General features: G+C 37.2%; 1 long non-coding RNA gene across 11 annotated transcripts in view; it reads right to left on the reverse strand.

The window, feature by feature from the left end:
• LOC131393918 (uncharacterized) overlaps nt 1-9,784 on the reverse strand; it is a 121,528-nt gene that overhangs the window by 65,619 nt on the left and 46,125 nt on the right. For all 11 annotated transcript variants that reach the window (XR_009216012.1, XR_009216009.1, XR_009216007.1 and 8 more), the window contains one exon: nt 881-1,024. This is a non-coding gene — a long non-coding RNA (uncharacterized LOC131393918). The remainder of the gene's footprint in view (nt 1-880; nt 1,025-9,784) is intronic.

Here is a 9,784-nt window from a genome sequence, read left to right on the forward strand (position 1 = left end):
CATTTCACTGTCTGAGAATAGCCAAGTAGGTTATGGTGCAGCTAGATAGGAGAGGTGGCCTCTGGTAATCTGTTTCCTTATGATTTCTGTGTTTCTCAAGTGCTTGAAAAAGAAGTCTAATGTTTACTGTTGAACTTAGAAGCTAGTAATAATTAAAGTCTGTTTCATCATCTCGTGTTTCAAAGAAATCAGAGAAATGCATCATGACGTTACTACCTCAAAGTAGATAAAATACGCAGTGAAATACACCAGGGAAATCAAAGTTTGCACCCAGCAAATTAGAATGAATCATTGGTATGAGCCACCATAAGACATTTTCCTTCCAAAGTGATGAGAAAATCAGTAGTGAATGCCAGCCCAGAACCATCTTATTCAGAAATATGGTGGATCTCCAGTCCATCTAATGCCCACCACTGGCATGTGTCCAATTCCATAAGTAGATTCTTATGGAGGTTACCTTGGTAGGTCCATACTTCTCTCCATGACATTAATGACAAGAATAATAGGGAATACCTAAAATGAAGTTTCTGAACTAGACTGTCATTAATTTCTATATCCTGAGAAGACCATTTAATGGAAAGCCCAAAAGTATCTAGATTAAATTCTCTGCCATGGGCAGGTTGAAGTCAAAAATTAAATTCAGTTGTAGAAATACATATCTGAGTTTGGTTGATTCAAGAAAATTTGGAATAATATAGTCATTACACCATGAACAGTATCCCAGTCAAGTTGGCTTAAGTAACAGAGTACATTTTCATTTTTTACCTTTTCTGTCAAGGAAGAAATTAGCAGATGCCACATCATTTAGGAACTGGAAATTAAGTACAGACAAATCACACTGGGACTGATTTTTGAAAGGCAAGAACTAAGTCTGTATTACCTCCATCAGAGCTATAGAGTCTCTCATAACAGCATCTCCTTCAGAGTTTGGTTCCTTCTCCTCTCTCAACAGATTAGTACTATCTGATCTCAACTCCAGGTCATGTGTCATTTTGGCTTCTCCAAAAGGCATTCTTGCTTCTGTCTTTAAAAAAAAGCATACAAAAAATAAAACAACAACAAAAAATCACATACATATCCTATTTGGCTTTTGATATATAACTGACTAAATATGTCATGTACTCATTCGAATACCTCGCCTCAACTTGAGTCTGCTGTCCACCATGGGCCCACCAGCTGTGACCAGGTGAACTAATCCATTAGGCACAAATATGGTCCCCACACTCATCCTTCCTGAGGGGCTATGGATGAGGGTTGGTTACCTCTGAAGGCATCACAGAGGAGTCATAAGTATGATTTCATGCTGAAGTGCTTGATAACACTCATTTTATCCTCCTAAAAACCACATAAGCAATTTTCAATCATTCTTAAAATTTATTCGATGCATACATTCAAGATAAATTGATAAATTTTTACTTCAGAATTGATTATCTTCATGCTAAATTTGTCTTTTTTTAAACAAACAAAAAATCATTTGCTTAACTTTCATAGACAAAAGCTCATGATTAATGAACGCACAGAACTAATTTTCACAAAATTTTAAAACATAGTCACTGGTTTCCAGAGTTTAAGGAGGAGTCTTTTCTCTAATTTTATTTAAAATCACCCACAAATCTTTACTTCCATACATCCTGGAAGATTTTCACTTGGTAATTGTAAACCAGAAATTGGAAATTGGTATTCATATCACATGGGAACAGTGTTGAACCTTAAATCACAGTCTTTCTTCAGGTGACATCTTGTAACATTGAAGGATGGCATAATTTCCCTATCAGGGTTTCTTCAGTCTTAGGACTCTGACTTTTTCCTCTTGGTTTAAATGACACAGTTACAGCAAGGACAAATTTAGTGTTTTGCTCTTTTGGTAACATGTTCTCTAAATAAGAACATCTGTTTTATAGTCGCTTCCTGTTTATAGGGTAAGCTATTGTAGTTAAATTTCAAAATGTCAAACTCAATCAAAAATACTGATCTGTTTCAGTGTGCAGGTGACATGGCTAATGTGTATAAGGAGTCAATATAATCCAGTGGCAAGAATGCTCCGCTGGGAATAGGGAGGACGGTTTTCTATCCCCAGCTCTCTGATGAATTATAGGTCTACAAGAGGATAAAAAGGTATCCCAAGGACAAACAGGCTAATGCACTCAGGGAAGAACCTGGTCTGTGACGGGGAGAATCTGATTGCTCTGACAAAGTCTATGTGCTCCCTTAAGGTCGGACACGGCTGCATACCTTTGAATATGGCTGAATTTTCTATTATTTCCCTGAGTGTTCATGACACACAGGACATTAACCTAAACACAAACAAGGATTGACTAGGTGAAACAGAGCAGATTCTAAAAAAGATGTATCTTTAAGGAAGCAATATTTCAGAGGATTGTCACTGGGAGATTTAAGGGTCAGCTTGAGGGTGTCCGAGTCCAGGTGGCCTAGGAAGGTGGAGGGGCTCACAAACTCTAGGGAATACTGAAAAAGATTTCTGATACCTATAAGTTTTCTCTGAGGTTATACAATGACTCTCTAGTTTTCAGCAATAGGCACCTAAAACTCTAGGAGGCTGTGTACTTTCCCCTTTATATTTGTTCATAGTGAATGATTCCAGAACATCTTTCACAGTTGTAGTAAGACAATTTAATCATTTGTGTTTTAACTACTTGATAGAGTGATTCTAGGTGACCAGAGTGTCAGTTCATTGTGAACAAATTGTACTGCTAGGTGTGTAGTGGGAACCACATGTATGTTACAGTCAGCAAGCTGCGTGGGTGAGCCATGTTTGACTAACGGCTGTGAACTGCCAATACACATAACATTTTGAGTGAGATTTGAGTTAAATGATTATTTAAAAAGTCTATCTAAACCCCGTTTATTTCTAAAGTTTTAAATAGGAGAGATTTAGAGTAGCAAAGTAAAACACAGAAATAGAAATGAAACAAAATAAACAAACAGGGTGACAAAACAGTAAATGATCAGAAATCCATCATCAGAAATGATGGAAAGCTTTCCTCAAATGAATTTTGGAAATGGAAAATGAGCAAATAATATTTTTCTGTCCATTAGCTTTTCCTCTCTCCTATCCAGGTGCTATTGAGGATAATCAAGAGATTTCAGGTTGACATTCAAGTTGATATAAAGGACATTAAACCTAGATTCCAGGAAGAGTATTTGATGGAGAGTCCGGAATCCTTGTTTCTGATGCAGTCCCGAATCAGTCAATAACCTCAAACTTTGCAGGTAGCACCCATCCCTTTCTCCTTGACATTCTCCTGTATCTAACTCTTTAGCAGATTGCCCCAGATCACTTCTCCTCATCTTCTTCACAAGGATCACACAAGAAAATTACCTTAAACTCGCTGACAGCCTCTTCCCCATATTTCCCCCCCTTATAATAAAGTGACATGGGAAAGCACCCTAGAATCATTGAAGTTAGTGCTTTCTTGTTTGTTTTGTTTTATTGTGTATAAGGTAAAGTTTTCCATTATTTAGCGTGATGAGAAATTTCCACGTCTTAGGTATTAAGAAAGATTGATTTACTGCGAAGGCAAGTACAGGATAAGGGAGGAATTGCTAGTTCAGTTAAAGACCCTTTGTGATTAGGGATTACTGCAATTAGATTTACTTAGACCTGGTGATACAGCATTTAGAGTCATCTTTAGGGACTTGGAGAGGGGAAATGGGGGAAGAAAAGATTTACTCAAACTCCGCGTTTCAAATTTTTAGATGGGAAAAAAGTTGTTGTTCAATTATGAGAGAGAATCTCCTGCAAGAGAGAAAGGAAACATGATTCTAGGTCTCCTATCAACCTCTGTGTCTGTTGTTGCCTGGAGACGTGATGGTAATGAGCAGGGCAAGGGCAGCTGGCTGCCTCCTCCCAGTACCCATCACTGCATTTTGATGTGACATTTTAGGCCCACCTGATAGCCTTCCCTGCAACCCTATTATTGCCCCTACCCTCTCCCAATTTCCTCTCTTACAGAGACCATGGTCTCCAACACGCCCAAAATCCATACCGCAGACTTCTTTCCCATTCGGGAAATAATGGGACATGCCAAGACGCAGAAGATACCTAGCTTAACTTCAAAGGCTTTGCAGATTCTGGTACACAAGAGGGTACCAGGCTTGCTGCTGCTCCCAGGAGGCAGGTAGGTTGAGCTTCAGTATTCTGAGTAGGGCAGTGCTTCTCAAATGTTAATCTGCATACAAACTACCTGGAGATCTTGATAAAATTTAGACTACGACAGAGCAGATCTGGGTGGAGCCCGAGATCCTGCCTTTCTAAAAAAACTCCCAGGTAATGCTGATACTCCTATTCCTTTCAGTAAAAGAGGCTAGGGGAAGATATTTCTATAGCAATTGGTAGGGAATTTAGAGGGTACTCTGGCTATATACAATAAAATTACTCTTCATTATGTGATTAAAATCATAATTGATAGGCTTATTGTATTTTAAATCCAGTCCTTTAAAGAGTTAAAGAGACAAAACAAAACAGAACCAAACAACAAAAATCCTCTGTATTAGACAGTGGATTTCAAGCATGTGAAAGTCAATGCCCCACTTTTTAATGAAAATGCTTGTTAATATCCTGTTTCCTATTATGAAGTAAAATTTATAGATAATATAATGTACATACACACAGTTTAAAAATATCAATATAATCACATAATTATAAGACAAAGAAAAATAAAAGGAATTTGTTATAAAACGATGAGAATTTTAACACATAAATTTGTAGGTACGATTAGCTATTAGACCTATTGAAGTAGTCAAAGCTTGCACTTAGATAAATAATTGTTGTGGCAGCTACCATCCAGACTAGTATAGTGCGTTTTATTAAAAACATCAGCAGGAGCATTGCTGTTTGTGATGTAATTTTTCCAAATGATACAGTCTTTGGTAATGTCTGAGCAAAGTACAGCCTTTCTTCCATTTGTCAGTTATTTGCATTCCCGGAAAATTCAGAATATATAAGAACCATGCCAAAAATAGTTTGTGTTTACGTCAAATTAAAACTAGTGTCTTAGTTCACAAATTTATAAAAAGGTGTTCATGGACATTAGTGACTCCTAGGACTTGTGACTCAAAAGGCAGCTGAGGACCAGCAACATATAGGTCTCAGCTGAGAGCTGGCCAGAACTTGCAATTTAACAAGATCTTCAGGTGATGTATAAACAGAGTAACGTTAGAAAAACACTGCTCTAAGATGTTTAGGGCATTCACAAGCTCGGCTGAACAGAAGATAATTCTTCATTACAATGGACATGGCACTGCAGGAAATCTGGCCTCGCTGGTTGCTCACTAAAGACCAGTAATACCCATACCCCACTGTCCTGACAACCAAAACTCCCTCTAGGGTGGTATACTTCCTTTTTGAGAACATGTTAAGTCTGTATGTAGAGGGAGTTCTCACAATCCTAAGTTCTCTTAATGAGTTACCCAGGTCTTTCTTTTTCTTTTTTTCCGTGGGCTGCTATTATGTATCTTTTAATATCATTTGGAGCAGAGTGTTGGTTATGAAGTATAAATGTGATGAAACTCAAATCTCCAAGATAGTTGGAGGAATGGAAATAAAATTATTGCTGATATAAATAAACTATAAAAATGATTATAAAAATATAAAAATAAATAAAATACCAAGAGTCTGTTATGGTTATGTTTCTCACTGTACTATTTCAGGTGATGAGAAGATGATTACATGATGTTGGAATGGCTATAAATTACTAATTAACTTACCCAATAGCTTATTTTACTAATTCAGTACCTATAAAACCTCCAATAAAAGATCAATGACACCCATATTTAGTGGTTGAAATATCCTGCCTGCAAGAACCAGACAGGAATTGAAAATGAAGGCTGTAGGCCAGGTTTAAGGAGAAATATACTGTTTTAGTGTTTAGGTAGAATTTTGAAATTCCAGTCTAAGGATGCAACACTGGTCAGCTCTTTTAAATTTGCCATGCAAGAGTGTAGTTGTATGTTAACTTTAATTACTTGGTTAAGTTGGGATCTGCCAGACTTTTCCACTGTACGATTACTAATATTTCCTTTGCAACAAATAAGTATCCTATACAGAAATACTTTGTGTTAATAGTTCTCATCTATCATTCACCCACTGACTTTCTAAGACATTGATGATTCTTGTCTAAAGCAAGTATTTCTATGATGATTGCCAAACGGTGATTTTCTAATTCCTAATTCTGATTAGTTCTGCATTTGTGAGTTGGCATTCTACCATGAGGAAGAGATTTCTCTTCTCCCCATTTATGTATTCAGTTATGTATTTATATTGTAAGCTCACGGATTCTTTTTTTTTTTTTTTTTTTTGTGAGGAGATCAGCCCTGTGCTAACATCCGCCAATCCTCCTCTTTTTTTTGCCGAGGAAGACGGCCCTGGGCTAACATCCGTGCCCATCCTCCTCCACTTTATATGGGACGCCACCACAGCATGGCCTGCCAAAGAAGTGTGTCGGTGCACGCCCGGGATCCGAACCAGCTAACCCCGGGCCGCCGCAGCGGAGCACGCGCTCCCAACCGCTTGCGTCACCGGGCCGGCCCCATGGATTCTTATTTTTTAAATGAGTTTTTATTCCCTTTGTCCCACATTCACAAATAGGGACCCTTCAAGCTGGCTTCTATATCCTTTTGACAACTTTCCATCATTCTTTAAGTACTTCCTTACTTTCTGGCACAAAACAATTTTTCAGCTTATGTTGTACCCGCCCCGACCTTATAAACAGCTATTTCCCAAAGAAAGAGGGATCTTTTTAGTGAAGAATGATATTTAGAAATGAGGATTTGGGTACTAGGTGGTTTAGCCATTTTTAAATATTAGGCTTATAGAGGCCATATTCCTCTGGTGTGTCTTCATTGTATTGCAGATAATAATAATAATAGAAACAAATTAAATTATTATTATTATTTTTTTTTTGCTGAAGAAGATTTGCCCTGAGCTAACATCTGTCACCAATCCTCCTCTTTCTTTGCATGAGGAAGATTTGCCATGAGCTGACATCTGCGCCAATCTTCCTCTATTTTGTATGCAGGTCGCTGACACAGCATGGTCGCCAACAAGTGGTGTAGTTCTGCACCTGGGAACCGAACCCGGGCCACCAAAGCAGAGGGCAGCAAACTTAACCACTAGGCCATGGGGCTGGGGCCTGTTTCTATTATTTTTTACTGCAAGATCTTTGTCCTTTTCTCTTCCACACATTTATATGAGATACATTTTTTGTACTTTTAGATGGAAGTTTCTGGGTATACAACGGGAAAAAGCTCCCTGGATTTAAGGCAACCTCCTCTTTTGTAACTACGAATGTTAAAAATATGGCCCCTCTTTGTAGCCACTCTGACAGTTCTGAGATCTCTCTCCTCCGTGTGCCTCCCCCTGCTGTCTAAAGCTTCGTTCATCTTTATTCCAAGTGTTCCTACTCTGCTGAGTAGCAGTTACCCATCTCCACTCTTCAAAAGTTTATTCTCTCCTTCTGAGGGGACATTTTTTCATTTGGTATTTTGGAAGCCCTTGAGAACCGAGAGTATCCCACAACCTGCTCATCTTTTAATAAATAGTTTTGTGGGCTCTAGTTTGCGTGTAACTCACTAATTGTTTGAGTCACACATCATAACTCACAAATTGAAGACTGTGGAACCTCTTCCAGTTTCATCCATTTTTCTCAGATCTGCTGCTGAGAATTCTCTGCACAGTGAGGTGCTCTCGTTTTGAAGGAGCACGCTTGCAGAGGATCGTGGGGTTTCAGAGCCTGTTGGATTTGGCAGCTCCCCTTTCTCTTTCCTGCATCACCCTCACACCTGTTGAAACCTGTGGGTCCTCTCTCCTACCCGCCCCCTTGATGTCTTTGACCCTATCCACTCACATTCTGGGCTTTGTGGCCTACCCTGTCACCCAGTCTCCTGAATGACGTTGTCTGTAGGAGTTTATCTTTTGCTAGCCTAGATTTTCTATTTTTTTCTCTCTTTTTTTTTTTTTTTTTTGAGATGTGGGAAGAGTCAAAAACTGTGCTACTAACTTGATGTTTTAACCACAATTTGTGATCTAGGTATTTAAACTGCATTTCCTGTGCATCTTGTAACATGTATTTGCATAGCCGTTGTAGTCACTTATATATTTTATTTTCCACTTTCTTTTGAAAATTTGATGAAATGCAATCATTGTTATAATTTTAGAATATTTTAAATTACATTAAGTGAAAGCAGTACTGGTTAACCTAAAAATAAGACAAAAATGCTTTTCCATTTCACTTATATGACATATTTCTCATAACATATGCCATGTCCAAATATACCTAGATGCTAAGATTGTTTCTGCATAATGCTATAACAGCAGGCATATCTATTCAGACCAATCAAACATCTGGGCAGGCCAGTGTAATAAACCAGCAAAATATCTAGGCCATTCCAAGAACTCACATAGCACTATGATGAATAAAATGCATTTCCCTTTCCTTTCTCAATCATTTACATGTACATGTAGAATACCAAAGGCATTTCTGCTGATGTTTATGATTTACAAATGGACCATGCCTATAGTGGGAAGGGGAGGTAGTTCCATCTATGATGTTTTGTTTGTTTATGTGGAGGTAATCTGGCCAGGGAATCAGCTAGACCTCATTTTCAATCTGATAGAGGAGACTCATTATATGGTAATATTTTCTTTAAATGGTCCAAGTAAAGTTCCATTCTAATGATAAAAATGAAAGAGTAAAAATTATTATATGTACAAAATATAGATAGTGTAAATAATGTGATTATGTCTAAGTAAATGCTGATAGCAAAGATAGAAAGGATTGGTTTTGTATTTTATATCTTCTTTTAGTTTCTTAAATGAGCAAACTTGGTATAAGTTTTCAGAGATGGCAGCCATATTTATGGTGTGGGATATCAATTTCATTTAAGCCAAATAACAAACATAATGCATATTTCTATAAAACTTCTCTTATTGTATTTCCCACTGTTATATTCTATTAAAATGTTACTAGGAAAAATGTTAAATGTATGTTTATTTGTAAATATTATCCACATTATCCAATTAAATTACATACTATTTATTTCATACAAACTAGGAGAAAGACAATGAAGACCTAGACCTATTGGAAGACCCAGAAAAAAAAAATCATGTGAAAACATATGATTGCTTGGGTCAGACATACAACTGTAGCCAACACATGGCTTTATGCTCTCAAAGAAATGAATAAAAATATGGTTTGCAAGGAAAGAAAAGGTGCATGTCTCTCATGCAGATTGTCAGAGACTCGTAAATATGCACAGAATCAATATGGAAGTACAGCAACGGTATCCCATTAAAAAAAAACTAAATTTTTCTAGCTAGTCCGTGCGTAGGTGGTTCACCATCTGGAAAATGTCTTAAAAAGAACCGGAACATGGAATTTGTGCAAGATGCGAGGGTGCCCTATTTCCAGAACAAATTGGCAGATTGCATTTGACTTGTTCTGGGAAAACAAAATAAATACGTTCCTTTAAAATTTCATTTATTCTATGTTAATGACCTAAAACAGAAGAGTAGTAAAAACATAAAAGATGAAGTTAAACAAAAATATCAAATTTGGAAACTTAGATGGTGAGTTTTGAAAGTGAATTTAATTGCATGTTTTATAAATATATTTTTCTTCAAAATTACATGTCACTGTTGGAAAAAATTCAAGTTAAAAGGAGTGGTTTTGTATGTATATTATCCAGAAAATGCCATCAATGCTAGAAATATTTCCAAGTTTTTTGTTTCAAGATTTACATGTTTTCACTTGCATAATTGGAGCAG

The sequence above is a fragment of the Diceros bicornis genome, chromosome 29, assembly GCF_020826845.1.
Source record: "Diceros bicornis minor isolate mBicDic1 chromosome 29, mDicBic1.mat.cur, whole genome shotgun sequence".
In the NCBI taxonomy this organism is placed as follows: domain Eukaryota; kingdom Metazoa; phylum Chordata; class Mammalia; order Perissodactyla; family Rhinocerotidae; genus Diceros; species Diceros bicornis.